Raw genomic sequence first — 17,897 nt, forward strand, 5'->3', positions numbered from 1 at the left:
CCTGATGTGTCGCAGTGTCCGAAGCTCGGTCTCAAGCTCCATAACATGGAACTTGAGTTCCTCTAGCAGCAAACACTTGTCGCAGATGTAATCACCGTTAGCCTCAATGGGGTTCAACGGCTCCCACATCTCGCAACAGTAACACATCACCTGCTCCATTCTATATAATTAATTTAATTTCTTATTATTAGTTATGAAGACCCTGCCCGGATATATATGATAATATCACACCACTATTCAATAGGACTTACCAACTTAAAGGTATGAAAGAGAAGAGAAGGAAGAAAACCAACCAACCAGCTGATCACCAACCTCCTCCTTGAATACTGTCTGTGGAGCCTGTTTGGTTGACTCGTCTCGCTGCTCCGCCTCCGCAGTGATGTCTAAGCCTGGGAGTGGGGAACAAAACAGAGCAAAAAAAAACACGCCCTCACCTCCCACTTATCCGAACTCTCCCACTTAGCAAAACTCCAACAGCACTCAATGCACTCCGTGCACCGCACCAGCCCCTCCCCTTTTATACCCGGATTCTACTTCCTGTTTAAACTGCCCAAGAGTTTAAAAAACCCTTAAAAAATTAAACTTACTTCAAATAATTGACTTCTTAACACACTAAAATTCACAAAATACACTTAAATGATTTTTCTCCCACTTAGCAAAACTCCAACAGCACTCAATGCACAAAGCACTCCGTGCACCGCACCAGCCCCTCCCCTTTTATACCCGGATTCTACTTCCTGTTTAAACTGCCCAAGAGTTTAAAAAACCCTTAAAAAATTAAACTTACTTCAAATAATTGACTTCTTAACACACTAAAATTCACAAAATACACTTAAATGATTTTTCTCCCACTTAGCAAAACTCCAACAGCACTCAATGCACAAAGCACTCCGTGCACCGCACCAGCCCCTCCCCTTTTATACCCGGATTCTACTTCCTGTTTAAACTGCCCAAGAGTTTAAAAAACCCTTAAAAAATTAAACTTACTTCAAATAATTGACTTCTTAACACACTAAAATTCACAAAATACACTTAAATGATTTTTCTCCCACTTAGCAAAACTCCAACAGCACTCAATGCACAAAGCACTGGAGACTGCGCAGCCTCACTGTCTGCAACAGTTGATACTGGTGCAGAATTATGGAAAGTCTGCTCTTAGTCACATTGTGTCCTTAAAAGTTCTTGCCGTACCTTCACATGGGCAACTTTAACCCAGGGATTTATAACAATGAGAATACAGTGTCTAAGTTAAAGATTGATAACCATACTTAGCGTACATAACATTTCCAGTGGGTATTACATTTACAAGGATGTTGCCGGGAGTAGAGAATCTTAGCTATGAGGAAAGACTGGATAGGCTGGGTCTGTTAACATAGAAACATAGAAATATAGAAGATAGAAGCAGGAGTAGGCCATTCGGCCCCTCGAGCCTGTTCTGCCATTTAATGAGATCATGGCTGATCATCCAAATTCAGTACTCTGTCCCTGCTTTCTCCCCATATCCCTTGATCCCTTTAGCCTTAAGAAATAGATCTAACTCCTTCTTGAATATATTTAATGAATTGGCCTCAACTGACTTCTGTGGTAGAGAATTCCACAGGTTCACCACTCTCTGGGTGAAGAAATTCATCCTCATCTGAGTCCTAAATGGCTTACCCCTTATCCTTAGACTGTGACCCCTGGTTCTGGACTCCCCCGCCATCAGGAACATCCTTCCTGCATTTAGTCTGTCTAGTCCTGTCAGAATTTTATAAGTTTCAATGAGATCCCCTCTCATTCTTCTAAACTCTAGTGAATATAAGCCTAATCGACCCAATCTCTCTTCATACATCATTCCTGCCATCCCAGGTATCAGTCTGGTGGATCTTCGCTGCACTCCCTCCATGGCAAGAACATCCTTCCTCAGATAAGGCAACCAAAACTGCATACAATACTCAAGGTGTGGTCTCACCAAGGCCCTGTACAACTGCAGCAAGACATCCTTGCTCCTGTACTCGAATCCTCTCACTATGAAGGCCAACATACCATTTGCCTTCTTAACCACCTGCTGCACCTGCATGCTTACCTTCAGTGACTGGTGCACAAGGACACCCAGGTCTCATTGCACTTCCCCTTCTCCCAATCTATTTCCGTTCAGATAATAATCTGTCTTCCTGTTTTTGCCACCAAAGTGGATAACCTCGCATTTATCCACATTATACTACATCTGCCATGCATCTGCCCAATCACCCAACCTGTCCAAATCATACTGGAGTTTCTCTGCATCCTCCTCACAGCACACATGCCCACCCAGCTTTGTGTCGTCTGCAAACTTCAGGGTCTGGAACTCATTGCCTGAAAGGGTGGTAGAGGCAGGAATCCTAACCACATTTAAAAAGTACTTGGATGTGCACTTGGGATGCTTTAATCTGCAGGGCTACGGACCAAGAGCTGGGAAGTGGGATTAGGCTGGATAGTTCTTTGTTGGCCGGTGCAGACACAATGGGCCAAAATGGCCTCCTTCCGTGCTGTAACTTTCTATGATTCTATGAAACCCGGCCGGCCATTGTAAAACCTGCAAAGCAGGTTAAATAAGAGGCTGCCAGCCTCATCAACATATTTAAAATGCCAACCTGCCTCCTGGGAGCTGGCTTGCTGCCCGCCCCTTGTCCCGCCTACATAATACCTGGAAGTCCCGATTTAACCGCCTACCTGCACCCAATCCCACGTGCTCACCTATGTTAAGAATCCCCCCAGAGAGACAGTTAGATAGAAAGGAATGAATCCGGAGAATGAGTAAAAGGTGTTTGAGATGATATAACCAAGAAAATTTTACAAAAGCTCAAAAGAGAGTTGGCAAGGAACCAAGGAGTGACAAAGAGCCAAGACTCCTGCAGCTTTTACTGTCTTCTTCCTAATCTATTGACCTAGACCAACTCCTCTTGCACCATCCTGATCAACTATTATGTCATCAGCACACTTAGTTTAATATTGGATGATGTTGTGTATGTACCTTTAAGAGAGAACTGTTTTACAGCTCCTGTATACTGTAGTACCGGCAGTGACCACACCTGTATATAAAGCCGGAGCAGGCTTCTGTACTTCAGTCTTGAGACTACTCTACTCCAGTAAATACCTGTTGATTGTTAAGTTACAGCATCCGTGTAGTTCTTGGGGAAACATCCTATTTAAAGAATCACGGATCTAACAGTGGCGACGAGTGTCGATTCGAATCTACCTGCAACTCTGCATTTCCCTTCGAGGATTTGCTCCGGGAGGGCGGTGGAAGAAAGTCGAGGCCAGAAACACGGGCGTCGACCATGAGCAACCGCCCAGTCGTCCGGCAGAGAGTGAACATCGCAGGGGAGGCTGTGGAGAGCCGGGCTTGGTTCCCCAGCCACGACGATCAGCAAGAGACTGACGACAGGTACAGCGCAGACCCTTTCCAGCGGCGGCTGGAGCTGACCGACGGCAGAGAAAAAGCCGAGCAGCGTCGACGGGGTAAGATAGAGGGTGAAGCGCACAGGGCGCAGCCGGGGGTTGAAAACCGAGCGGCGTCGAGGAAAAACAAAATGGAGAGAGAGAGGGTAAAGCAGCAGCCGGGTTCAGGACCGAGCGGCGGAAACGGGAAAGGCGCACAGAAAAAAAAACACGCAGAGCACAGCCAGGGCTCAAGGGCTGAACAGTGTCTGCGGGGAGAAGAAGGGAGGGCGCGGGAGACGCCATTGAGCCGCGGAGAAAGAGGAAGAGCGCGGGAGACACCATTTTTAGAAGCCACAGCGGAGAAGAAGGGCGAGCGCGGGAAGAAAGGAAAGCGCAGGAGACGCCATTTTGTGCCAGCGGAGAAGAAGGGAAAGTGCGGGAGATGCCATTTTTGACAGTTAAATCACACCCAGGGATGCCGAAGAGTGGCAGTATCTCTACGTTCGACAATGAAGTCGAAGATTGGGCGACATATGTGGAACGTATTGAGGTGTACTGCAGGGTGAATGAAGTGCCAGATGCTAGGAAAGCACTGGTTTTGTTAATTCCATGGGTGCAAAAACTTATGGGTTACTGCGAAACCTAATAACCCCAGAGAAGCCTGTGAACAAGAATTTCGAAAGCATAGTAGAAATCCTACAGGACCACTTAAACCCCACACTGCTGCTGATAGCAGAACGATTTAAGTTCCATAAAAGGAACCAACACAAAGACGAAAGCAATGCTGAGTACTTAACGGAACTGCGCAAGCTATCGAAACACTGCCAGTTTGGAATGGGACTAGCAGATACGTTAAGGGACAAGTTTGTGTGTGGGCTTCAAAGTGAAGGAACCCAGAAACGGCTTCTATCAGAAAAGGATCTTACGTTGGACAAGGCTTTCAGTATGCCAGTATCACACGAAGCAGCCGCAAGGGGCGCTGCAGAGATACAACGGAGACCGCAAGAATATGGCACCAATGAAATGTCCTATGGAACAGGGAAGTGTTATCGCTGCGGCAGAACAACACACAACCAGAAGGATTGTTGGTTCAAGGACCAAGTGTGCAGACAGTGTGGAAAAGCAGGACACATAGCAAGAGTCTGCAGGTCTGGGAAGAAAACCAACAGCAAGAAATCTCCACAGGAGAAGTACAAAAAGGTACACAAGGTGATGGACAGTAGTTCAGACGAACAGAAAAGTGACACAGACTCCGGAAGCAAGGAGCTGGGTTGTCTGAAACTACATAAGGTAACCAAAATGGAGGATCACCAGACTATCTGGATTACACTCAAGATAGACGGAGTCCAAGTGAAAATGGAATTGGACACAGGATCAGCCCTAACAGTCATAAACCAAAGGGACTACAAGCGGCTATTTTCACATATACCCTTGAAAGCTACAGAGATTGTCTTGAAGACGTACACGGGGCAAAAAGTCTCCCCCAAAAGAAAAATTAGGGTAAAAGTGATATACAAAGGCCAGGAAATACCTAAAATGGACTTATATGTATTGCCAGATGGAGGACCACCACTGCTAGGACATGAATGGATCCGGAAGATACAATTAGATTGGCATTCCATACAGGCACTGAAGGTTGAGGCCAAAAAGGATGACGACATCACACCTGGACGACTGTCAAAAATGCTAACTGACGCAAAAGAAGTGTTCCAGGAGGGACTCGGAACACTAAAAGGCATAACAGCAACGATTAAAATAGAGGAAAATGCAAGCCCAAAGTTTCTTAAGGCTAGACCAGTGCCTTATGTGATCAGACCAGCCGTCGAAGCAGAGCTGGAAGGGTTGGAACGTTCAGGAGTACTGTCCAAAGTAGACTGGAGTGAGTGGGCTACACCCATCGTTCCTGTAATGAAGAGGTCGTTGAGTAATACGCCTGGGGAACCAAAGAAGGTCCACATCTGTGGGGATTTTAAGGTGACAGTGAACCCAGTCCTTCACACGGTACAATATCCGCTTCCATGAATTGAGGATATTTTTGCCTCGCTATCTGGAGGTAAACGCTTCACCAAAATTGATCTAGCCCAGGCGTACTTGCAAATGGAGGTAGAAGAAGCCTCAAAACAATACCTCACGATCAACACTCATAAAGGTCTCTATCAATACAACCGGCTGGTGTTCGGGGCAGCATCAGCTCCGGCTATTTGGCAAAGGGCGATGGATCAAGTCCTGCAAGGGATTCCAGGGACCCAGTGTTATTTGGACGACATCCTGGTCACGGGCGAAAATGACAGTGATCACCTTGCCAACTTGGAGAAGGTGCTCACCAGATTAAAGGAATATGGGCTACGAGCTAATCGCCACAAGTGCGAGTTTTTCCAGAAGCAGATCTCGTATTGTGGCCACGTCATCGATGAAGAGGGGTTACATAAGTCCCCTGAAAAGATTGAGGCAGTAGTCAAGGCTCCAGCACCGGAAAATGTGTCACAACTGAGGTCGTTCCTCGGGCTGGCAAACTACTACCATAAGTTCTTACCAAATTTGTCCACGGTATTACACCCACTGAACATCCTACTGCAAACAGGGGTGCCATGGAAGTGGAATGACGAACGTAGACGAGCTTTCCAGAAGTGTAAAGAATTGATCACATCGAAAGAGGTGTTGGCCCATTTCAACCCAGCACTACCAATTCGTTTGGCATGTGATGCATCACCCTATGGTATTGGAGCGGTGCTGTCGCACAAATTCCCAGACGGGTTGGAGAGGCCAGTAGCCTTTACGTCTTGGTCACTAACCTCAGCTGAGTGCAACTACGCCCAGATTGACAGGGAGGCCCTCAGCCTAGTATGGGGAGTAATAAAATTCAACCACTATCTGCATGGGCAGAAGTTCACCTTGCTGACTGACCACCAACCACTTGTCTCCATCTTTAATCCTAAGAAGGGCGTTCCAGTGATGACTGCACAACGGTTACAAAGATGGTCCCTGTTTCTAGGGGCGAATCAATATGAAATAGAATATAAAGGCACGAAACAGCATGGAAACGCTGATGGGCTATCACGCCTGCCACTGCCTACTGTGGAGGAAGCACCAGCAGTGGACCCTATCGAGATATTTTATTCGTCAATAATTGAACGATTGCCAGTAACGAACGCGGATATAGAGAAGGAGACCCGCAATGATCCGGCACTGTCTCGGGTATAGAATTTGACAGTGAGGGGATGGCCAACACATGGCGACTCACTGTTGCCAGCATTCTCATCCAGAAGAGAACAGCTGTCAGTATGCCAGGGGACAGTGATGTGTGGATCCCGAGTGGTGATTCCACCCAAGTTAAGGGAGAGAGTGCTCAATGAGCTTCATGAAGGTCATCTGGGAGGGGTGAAAATGAAAAGCCTTGCTAGGGCTTATGTGTGGTGGCCGGGGATCGATCAACAAATCGAGGACCTAACCAAGAGCTGCTCAGGATGCCAGAAGGTCCAAAATGCACCACCACATGCCCCTCTACACCCATGGGAGTGGCCCTCCTCTCCATGGCAACGGGTGCATATTGATTTTGCTGGCCCATTCATGGACTCAATGTTCTTAATAGCAGTGGATGCTCACTCGAAATGACCTGAGGTGATAAAAATGTCCTCAACCACTACAGAGAAAACGATTGCAGTCCTACGGACCATATTTGCCAGTAACGGCTTGCCAGAGCAGATTTGCTCTGATAATGGACCACAGTTTGTGTCCGAAGAGTTTCGAAAATTTATGAGAAGGAATGGGGTAAGGCATTACACATCCGCTACGTATCATCCAGCCACAAATGGATTGGCTGAAAGGTTCGTACAAACCTTTAAAAAGGCGATAAAGGCCATGTGCGACGATGAAATTCCACTACAGCATAAGGTGGACAATTTCCTATTAGCCTACAGAAATGCGACACATGCAGTTACCAACCAGACCCCGGCCATGATGTTCTTTAACCGAAGGTTGAGATCTTGTCTGGATTTGCTCAGACCCAATGTGCGAAGAAATGTTGAGGATAAACAATTCCAGCACATCAACGAGAAGCCGACAAGGAGCTTCAATGTAGGACAACCAGTCTTGGCCCGTGACTACCGAACAGAGAAATGGCCACCCGGAACGATATGCACAAGGCAGGGGCCATTAATGTACACAGTGGATGTCGGGGAGAACATTGTGAGACGCCATGTCGATCAGATCTTAGCGTCACAGGAACGAGTCAACCCCATGTCTCGAGTACCTGGGGATGAACCCGACATACCAGTAGCATCTACCTCCAAACCAGTAGCAGTGGAAACCGATGAACTAACCGACGAAAAAGGGCCAGAATCACCTCCGCACCAAGAACAAGAACCTCAGGAAAGGCGCTATCCCGAAAGGATCAGGAAGCCGCCCCAAAGACTGAATCTGTAAATGGACTATTTTCAGTTAATGTTGCATGTTAAAAATGTTAATTGTTAAATGAATGTTATGGTACTGTTGATCTAAAAGGGGAGGAATTGTTGTGTATGTAACTTTAAGAGAGAACTGTTTTACAGCTCCTGTATACTGTAGTACCGGCAGTGACCACACCTGTATATAAAGCCGGAGCAGGCTTCTGTACTTCAGTCTTGAGACTACTCTACTCCAGTAAACACCTGTTGATTGTTAAGTTACAGCATCCGTGTAGTTCTTGGGGAAACATCCTATTTAAAGAATCATGGATCTAACAGATGACATAATATTTTGTCGACAATTTGTTTCACAGTATTAAAGTATTAGCATATAATTGGCAAAGAAAAGAAGTATTAAAGGGGTAAGCAATAGGTAATAATATTAAAGGCACTTGGGGAGCATTTAATGGATTTAACAGAGCAGCTCTTCTCTGCATTCCTGACAAACAGCATCAGTCCCTGAAACATCTCGCCCTCACATGGCCATGATGTCAGACGGTATTTCATGGGCAAATGCTGGTGATGACATGGACAATTTACAGCATGACTTCCCCCTAACTCGAGACATGGTGTTATGATTATTCACGGTCCGTCCAGGCTCAGCATTCCTGAAGGAGAATCTTTTATGACAAATTTTATAGGGTATAGCCTCCTCCTGTAAGTCAGTAATAAAACAGTGGAGATTTTCATAGTTAGGGACAGAACTATGAAGACAGTAGCCTTTGCAGTAACCTACACCAGCTATTAGCTCATATAGCACAAGGCTGAAATAAAAAGAAGATATGGAGTTAGAGGAGCCTTCTTAACATGAAATGTTGTCAGGAATTTCTTGGTAAGATATACCTTGTGATATACAAATGGCAGATTTTCACATTAGAAACCAGCTTGGAAGAGGTTTGTGGTACACTTATTTTTGTTCAGTACTATTTATGCAACCATTTAATTACCTCCCCATCACCCGCCCCCCACCCCCCCCCCCGTGCCGCCACACTCCAACGTAAACTCCAATATGGAAGGTCATTATGTACAGAAATCTGTAGTTTTCAAGCAAGAAATTTCTGACATGAATGCATCTTAAATATAGAGTTATTCATGAGCCCCTAAAACTGCAGGGCAGTGCATCTCAGCCTAAAGTGCCTGCCCAGGTCCTCTGCCACTAACCCTGTCACAGTTTGCTTACCATCGGAAAGCACCTGTGCCTCTAGTGGTGAATCGGGGATGTCTACTTTAGCAGCAGGACGAAAAAGACATGGCAAAGGTGGTCCAGCCAGAGGAAGAGTATTGCCCCCCTTCTCCAGAAAGAAGTTATAGATGCCCCCACAGCCCCCATTGTAAGGGGTCGCTTTAAAATTTTTATTAAGAAACTTGCTGGCAGGTCTTCAGGGATCTAGGCTGGTTGGGAGGTCTCGGTGAGCCCCATAAGAGTCAGTGGTCGGGGAGGTACACCAGGTCTGACCAGGCATGCCTCAGCCGACCATACACCAAATCCCTGTGAAGACCCAGGGCATGGGAATGCCGCCCAACTTATAGACTCCCTAATAACAACTGAAAATGCTGGAAAAACTCAGCAGGCCAGGCAACATCCGTGGAGAGAAATTAGAGTCAATGTTTCGGTTCAAAACCCTTTATCAAGACAAAACCCTGAGTTTTTCCAGCATTTTCTGTTGTTATTTTGCATTTCCAGCATCTGCAGTATTTTGCTATCGTTAAAGACTCCCTACCCCTGGCACCCCCTTTTAATGATGGCCTTGTTTAGGGAAGATGGCACTGCCCAATCCAATTATTATTTTCTAAGTGCCCTGTTACCATGTCCTTGCCACAAGGCCACTGGATTCTTTGGGACGAGGTCCAAACCTGGTATATTTGGGTCCTACCCTATTTTCCAGCCATTCCAGCAGATGGGTACCTTATTCATACTTAGCAGTGCACCCCAGCAAATGTAACCCCGCTATTTAAGAAAGGAGGGAGAGAGAAAAAGGGAACTACAGTCCAGTTAGCCTGACATCAATAGTAGGGAAAATGCTTAAGGACATGGTAACAGGGCACTTAGAAAATAATAATTGGATTGGGCAGAGTGAACATGGATTTATGAAAGGGAAATCGTGTTTGACAAATCTGTTAGAGTTTTTTGAGGTTGTAACTAGTAGAATAGATAAGGGGGAACCAGTGGATGTGCTGTATTTGGATTTTCTGAAGGCATTCGATAAGGTGCCACACAAGAGGTTATTATACAAAATTAGGGCTCACGGGATTGGGGGTAATATACTAGCATGCATTGAGGATTGGTTAATGGACAGAAAACAGAGTATAGGAATAAACTGGTCATTTTCGGCTTGACAGGCTGTAACTAGTGGGGTACTGCAAGGATCAGTGCTTGGGCCTCAGCTATTCACAATCTACATCAATGATTTGGATGAGGGGACCAAATGTAATATATCCAAGTTTGCTGATGATACAAAGCTGGGTGGGAATGTAAGTTGTGAAGAGGATGCAAGGACGCTTCAAGGGGATATAGACAGGCTAAGTGAGTGGGCAAGAACATGGCAAATGGAATATAACGTGGAGAACTGTGAAGTTATTCACTTTGGTAGGAAAAATAGAAAAGCAGAGCATTTTTTAAATGGTGAGAGAGTGGGAAATGTTGGTGTTCAGAGGGACCTAGGTGTCCTTGTACACAAATCACTGAAAGCTAACATGCAGGTACAGCAAGCAATTAAGAAAGCAAATGGTATATTGGCCTTTATTACAAGAGGATTTGAGTATAAAAGTAAAGACGTCTTACTGCAATTATATAGGGCCCTGGTAAGACTACACCTGGAGTAATGTATACAGTTTTGATCTCCTTACCTAAGGAAGGATATACTTGCCATAGAGGGAGTGCAATGAAGTGTAGCAGTCAGCGCAGACTCCATGGATTTTTAGATTATGAACATATACCCTTATTAAAAACTGGACAGGCTGTTTGGGGGGGGGGAGCAGTGAAAAACCACTCAAGCTGAAGGTGTCTCATGTAACCAGGTTGCATTCGTATGGAAACGAATTGTCCTTGGGAACAATGGCCTGAGACGCCCATTCCCAAGTCTTGAATAACAAGGCTGGCGACTCATTGTTTCTGGAGAAGATGAGCTCATTAAGTCAGTCGGCTGGGAGATCGAAATGAGCTAAACCATCCAAACCTGGAAGGAAGCCTGGAAAACATTTCCCTGAGGCCATGTGTCAATTAAAACCACAGACAGCGGTCTGTGTATTGGAGGGGTATATCAGAGAGCAGTTTGGATAGCTCTCTCTCTCTCTCCTGTTCTCCACACAACGGAACATCAAGAGGAGCTGAGCCTTGCTCTTCCAACCGAGACGGACTTCGATTAAGGCTGCTACTCGCATGCCGCAAGGCCGGTACGGAACCAGGTAGCCGAGACGTACAGGAGGAAGCTGCAAGCAAGATCAAAGGGCAATCTAGGTGAGTATTGCCAAGCCTACACACCCACAAGATCACTTAGCTGTGTGAGGGGGTGCCTGTATGTTCCTACCAAACCAGAGGGGGTTTAGTGTTGGAAGGGTCCTGTGATAGTTTAGTTCACAGGAGGGTGTTTTTAGGCCGTGGTAAGTCAGCATGGCAGGGGCTTGTTGGACAAGTCAAGGTTGTACTGTTTTAAACTGTACTGTTGTGTTCACACTGCTCATACTGTATGCGAGTGGAGTGGTTTTTGTCAACCTTAATAAACACTGTACGGGTGAGCCCGAAAACACTGTCCGTGTTCAAATCTGTCCTCAGTAATCCCTATTGCCCAGAACTTGTAGTAAGGGGGTTTGCGTGCTCACTACGGGTGGGCCGAAACCACTTACAATAATTGCCGATTGCGGCAGGGGCCATAGGAAATTGGCCACCGCAGAAACCGGTTACAGAAGGTTCACCAGGCTGGTTCCTGGGATGGGGGGATTGTCCTATGAGGAGAGATTGAGTAGACTAGGCCTATATTCTCTAGAGTTTAGAAGAATGAGAGGTGATCTCATTGAAACATACAAAATTCTTACAGGGCTTGACAGGGTAGATGCAGGGAGGATATTTCCCCTGGCTGGGGAGTCTAGAACTAGAAAAGAGCATAGAATGCTGGGAAATATAGTTTGAATTTGAACTTGTTTTAGGTTTCAAAATATATAATCCAAAGTTAACTGAAGAGGAACAAGTTTATTAAGGTTTAAAATAACTTTACAAACAATAGCATGATATTTCAGGGGATTGACTGCCTTATTCATTTAGATTTGATGGTTGTCAGCTGGGATTTTGGTTTGGACAGTGCGCCTGTTTTTTTGTTACAGTCTACTCCAAATAAACTAAAGTCATTTTTTGTGCTAAAAATAATTGAATCATCAGACAATTTGAATGAAGATGAGTAGGCTGAATTAATGTCTTCCTCTTAGGAGGTTCAATTGTAAATGCGAAACTGGTCTGTATAAAACAATACCTACAGCTACATTCACTTCAAGATTGACTGATTTTTCCTGTATGGATCTAACTGTGTCAATCTAAATAATTGTGCCTAATTCATTGTTAGATTCTGATTATTAAAGGAATGCTTCACAATGGCCATACTGAAACTGATGTTCAGGGAATGTCTAGAAATGGTACTACTATATCATTACTCTCCCTATATGTAATGCTACCTGTCAGGGGTCATTTCCAGGCCCAGATTGTTTGTTCTGATCTCCATGTCTCCTCTCCAAGAGCAGAGAAGCACCAACAGGAGTGCTTATGTCTCCTTTAGATACAAAGTAAACAATGCCCAATGGGATGAAGATTGCTGCCAAGATAAATGCTGTAGGTCACAGAAAGGCATTGAAGCAGTAAGAGAGCACAGCTCAGAATGATCAGAGAAGTTGTATTCCCAAATTAGTTAGCTTGGCAAGTTAATCAGGTGGAAGGGTAAATCTAGTCCAATTATCAATGCAGTTTCCTTTCTCTCTGGAAAAACAACTCATGGCATCTCAAGTGTAAATCATTTTATTTATTAGAGTTCTGTCCTGCTTCTATGATGTTGCCTTCTTTATGATTTAAAATATATATATTCTATTCAATGCTTTCCTTTTTGCTGTATCGTTCAATATAATATATTCCTCTCCAACTGACATCATCCTAGAATGCTGTATTACAATTGCTGAATCAATTTGGAAAGTTATCAGATAAATTGGAATAATCTGACATCATTCCTTTATCTAGGTCCTGTGATTCCCAATTATTGCGCTTAATGTGTAGCTTAAGGATGGCATACAGTACTGAGAGCTTGTTAACATTATACCCTTTAATACCAATGTGCTTAGTCAAGTTTAGGCTGTCCACAAATGGCTCTTCTTGCCATTTCTCTTTGGCGGGATACAGACGATGTAAAAATTAACATGCCACCCCCCAACAATCATGTTGGCTGGATTTTCATTGAGGAGGCGTGTAGAAGGCGGGACTACAACTTTCGGGGTTGTAGTCCCGCCTCCATCGAGTTCTAGCCAACCCACGCGAGCCCAGTGGGCTCAGCAGGCCAATTAAGGGCCACCCGGCAACAGGTGACGTCACAGATTGAAATTTCATCTGTCAAGACCTTTTGACAGATGATATATCAGCGTTTCACAGCTGTTTGAAGCTGTCAAACACTGACAATCTGTACTCTAAGTTAATTCCTTCCTGTCAGGATGATTTAGAGATCTCCCCAGAACAGAAAGCTGAATGCTGCAATTTTTGACAGCTCGCAGCCATTCTGCTTTCTGTGCCGGTGAGATGAGTGACTCCCAAGACCTGAAGGAAGAAAGGCTGTAAAGGTAAGTACATGTAAGTAGAACTTCTTTAAACAATTTACACACACCAAACACACTTACCTTTGCACTCATGCACCGATCACTCACCTCAACACCAGACATCTCGACCCCTCCAAGCCCTTCATCCCGACGGGCCGCCTCCTCTAACTTGGCGTGGTTTGGAGCCGTCATGAATCCCACACTTCAGCATTAAAATTAGGGATTAGGCTAAAAACTGCCTGTTAACTACCTGTTAACAGGCAGTTAATTGGCACTAATCCCCTTCCCGCCTCGGGGAGGCAGGTCCCAGTGCGGGGCGGGTACCCGCCTCCTTTGAAACTGGCATGGAGGCGGGTTGGGGGCGGGATGGTGTCCGGACCCCCGATTTCGGGATTTTAACCCCCCACACGCCTCCAATCCCGCCTCCACGGCCCAATGAAAATCTTGCCCGTTATGTTTCATCACTTCTGGTTCCTGTCAACTTTTTCATAAAAATAAAAAAATAACTTCTTATGGGATGGGAAGAACTATGGGTACCATTTTAGAAACACCCTACTGGAAACCTTCAGGGTTTTAACATTTTAGAAACTCACTGCCGGGGACCATCAGGCGTTTTTACCTCTCAACTTCACCTTCTCAGTTAGAAAAGTCCCCTTTTTATGAATGGGAACCAGGGCTTTACACAGAAAAAAGGAAATTGGCAGGGTTTAACACTCCCAAAACCGGCCCATTAATTATTTTAAACAATGCGTTGGACTGAAGCAGATTCATTGCTTTATATATTTTCAGGTGGAAGCCTCAGTAATAAAAATAATGGGGCAGTGGGAAACTCCAAAGCAAGGTTACTCACACCTGGATTATTTCCTGAAAAATAATAAAAATGGATTCATAGAAATTTGTAGATAATTACTTCAGATGTGTATCCAATTCAGCCAAAGGTATGTGGGATGTAAATACAAGATCAGCGTTTAGCAACAAGCGATGGTAACACATCTGTTCCAATTTTAGAAGGGCCACGTGGAATGCTCGCCTCTGCTTCATCCAGCTAAAGATCTTCAACAGGTTTTACATCACTCCCAGCAGATTTCAAAAAATGGATATCAGACCACCATAGAAAGTTGGCGATATTATGAGGCTGAAGGAACTTTATTGCACATGTAATGTGGCTGTGTTGAGGGCCAAGGATTTTTTGGAACAAGGTATTAGGTTTTTTCCCAATATATCAAAGATTTATATGCCTTTCATCCCTGGTGTATGTGTACTGGGGAAATCTGGCGTTCTTGTGCAAGCCTGACCATATGAGCAGAATGGTTTTGTTGGACCTGCTGGTCACCCGTAAATGTATATTTTGCTTGTCAAAGAAACAAAACCTTATCGCACTGGGGAGCAAGCTAGCTGAAATTGCAGAAGTTTATGTGTTGAAAAGTAGAACTTCCAAAATTAAAAGTAAGGTTAAATGACCCAATAAAGGAGGAACTGATTTACATTAATTTGGCCTCACTGAAAAACAGATTACGTTTAAAACAAAGCTCACATTTTTGTGACCTTTAAAGGGGTTAGATGGAGTGAAGAAGGCTACTGTACAGCCGGCAGATGCTTCTCGATATCGGGGCCGATTGTGTGCGGCTCACACTCGGCGCTGTCGATCTGCCTCCCGACATCGCCCGATCCCCGGGACCAGCGTGGCGTCCTTCCCCAGCCGGAAGTCGGCACAGACCGCGCAGAGAGCGCAAACAGAAGCGGGGCAAGAGGGCCGGAATCCACAACAGGCTGAAGAGGGCCCCACACAAACCCTCCCTCCCAAGTATTTTCCTGGCCAACGTTAGGTCACTGGAAAATAAAATGGATGAGATCAAACTTGATCTCTCCTCGCAGAAAAGGACAAAGGAATGCTGCGCCATGATCTTCACAGAGACCTGGTTGAACAACGGCATCCCTGACACCACCATTCAGCTAGAAGGACGCACGGTCTTCCGCGCCGACAGAACTGCAGAGCAAGGGAGGCGGTTTGTGCATTTACACTAACAATGCCTGGTGCACTAACACGGACATAATCGATAGGTCCTGCTCGGCTGATTTGGAATTCCTCATGGTAAGGTGCAGACCCTTCTACCTGCCTCGGGAATTCACGGCTGTTATCATCACTGCGGCCTACATCCCACCACATGCTAATGCCAAACTAGCACTGAAGGACCTCTACAGGGCCATCTGCGAACAACAAACTGCGCACCCAGACGGAGCTTTTATCGTCGCGGGGGACTTCAATCACATAAACCTAAAATCTGTACTCCTGAAATTCCACCAGAATGTTTCCTGCCCCACAAGAGGGGAGAACACACTGGATCAAGTCTACACGAGCATTGTAGATGCTTATAAGGCCATTCCCTGCCCCCACCTTGGGAAGTCTGACCATCTCTCCCTGTTTCTAGCCCCGGCATACAAACCGCTCATCAAAAGAGTGAAAACATCAGTAAGATCAGTGAAAGTGTGGCCAGAGGGGGCAGTCTCAGAGCTTCAGGATTGCTTCGAACACACTGATTGGAGCATGTTTGCCCATACTGACATCGAGGAATACGCATCCACAGTGCTTTTCTACATCAACAGTTGCGTCGAGGTCGTCACGACCCATAAAAATATCAGGACATACCCCAACCAGAAACCCTGGATGAACGGGGAGGTCCGCTCGCTGTTGAAAGCACGCGATGTAGCATTTAAATCTGGCGACGCGGCGGCTTACAGTGCAGCTAGGACCAACCTAAAAAAGGGTATCAGGACTGCCAAAAGAAAACAGACACTGTGGATTGAGGATCATTTCCACAACAACTCGGACCCCCGGCGCATGTGGCAAGGCATCCAGTCCATCACTGACTACAAGAGTAAAAACACCAGCCCCCCGGTTAGCGATGCCTCCCTTCCGGAGGAGCTTAACAACTTCTACGCTCGCTTTCACAGGGACAACAGGGAGCCGGCTACCAAAGCCTTGCCACCCCCGGAAGACCAGGTGCTCACTCTGTCGACCTCCGACGTAAGGGGTGTTCTACGCGGAGTGAACACACGTAAGGCTGCTGGACCTGATAGCATCCCTGGACGGGTACTCAAGGAATGTGCTGATCAGCTGGCTGATGTCTTCACCGCCATCTTCAATCTGTCATTGGCCCAGGCAGTAGTCCCTACATGCTTCAAGACCGCCACCATTATTCCTGTGCCAAAGCAAACGGCTGTGACGTGTCTGAATGACTATTGACCTGTCGCACTCACACCCATCATAATGAAGTGTTTCGAGAGACTGGTCCTGGCTCACATCAAAGCCAGTGTTCCCGCCTCTCTTGACCAACACCAGTTTGCCTATCGTGCAAACAGATCAACGGAGGATGCAATCACAACTGCTCTACATTCTGCATTGAAACACTTAGACGGTAAAGAGACCTACATCAGAATACTGTTCATAGACTACAGCTCGGCATTCAACACTATCGTCCCCAACAAGCTGGCCACCAAACTCCACACTCTTGGCCTGAACACTTCCCTCTTCAACTGGACCCTGGACTTCCTAACTAACAGACCCCAGTCTGTCAAATTAGGTAACCACACCTCGCCCCCCCCGACCCTGAACACGGGGGCCCCACAAGGATGTGTGCTGAGCCCCCTCCTTTACTCCCTCTTCACCCACGACTGTGTGGCTGTTCATGGTTCCAACACCATCATCAAGTTTGCGGATGATACCACCGTGGTAGGCCAGATCACCAACAACAATGAGTCAGCCTACAGGGAGGAGGTCCAGCATCTCGTGAAGTGGTGCGCCAATAACAACCTGGCCCTTAACATCAAGAAAACCAAGGAAATCATTGTGGACTTCAGGAAGTCTAAAGGCGGAAGACACACCCCCATCCACATCCATGGGGCTGTGGTGGAAAGGGTGGACAGCTTTAAGTTCCTCGGAGTCCACATCATGGAAGACCTCTCCTGGTCTCTCAATACCTCCTCTTTGGTGAAGAAGGCCCAGCAGCGCCTATATTTCCTAAGGAGGCTGAAGGGATGTAACCTGTCACCCCTGATCCTCTCTAACTTTTATCGCTGCACAATAGAGAGCATCCTGATGAACTGTATCACAGTGTGGTATGGCAGCTGTAGCTCCTATGACCGGAAAGCCCTGCAGCGGGTAGTCAAAACTGCCCAACGCATTACCGGCACCCGGCTACCGACCATTGAGACCATCTACCTGAAACGCTGTTTACGGAGGTCACTGACCATCATCAAAACCCTACCCACCCC

General features: G+C 46.0%; 1 long non-coding RNA gene across 1 annotated transcript in view; it reads left to right on the forward strand.

Annotated features, from left to right (window-relative positions):
• Nucleotides 1–11,087: 11,087 nt before the first annotated feature.
• Nucleotides 11,088–17,897, forward strand: part of LOC147107622 (uncharacterized) — a 118,003-nt gene continuing 111,193 nt past the window's right edge. The window contains exon 1 of the long non-coding RNA XR_015080923.1: nt 11,088–11,301. This is a non-coding gene — a long non-coding RNA (uncharacterized LOC147107622). The remainder of the gene's footprint in view (nt 11,302–17,897) is intronic.

The sequence above is a fragment of the Somniosus microcephalus genome, chromosome 14 (assembly GCF_052327205.1).
Source record: "Somniosus microcephalus isolate GS21.2 chromosome 14, FLI_Smic_1.0, whole genome shotgun sequence".
Classification (NCBI taxonomy): domain Eukaryota; kingdom Metazoa; phylum Chordata; class Chondrichthyes; order Squaliformes; family Somniosidae; genus Somniosus; species Somniosus microcephalus.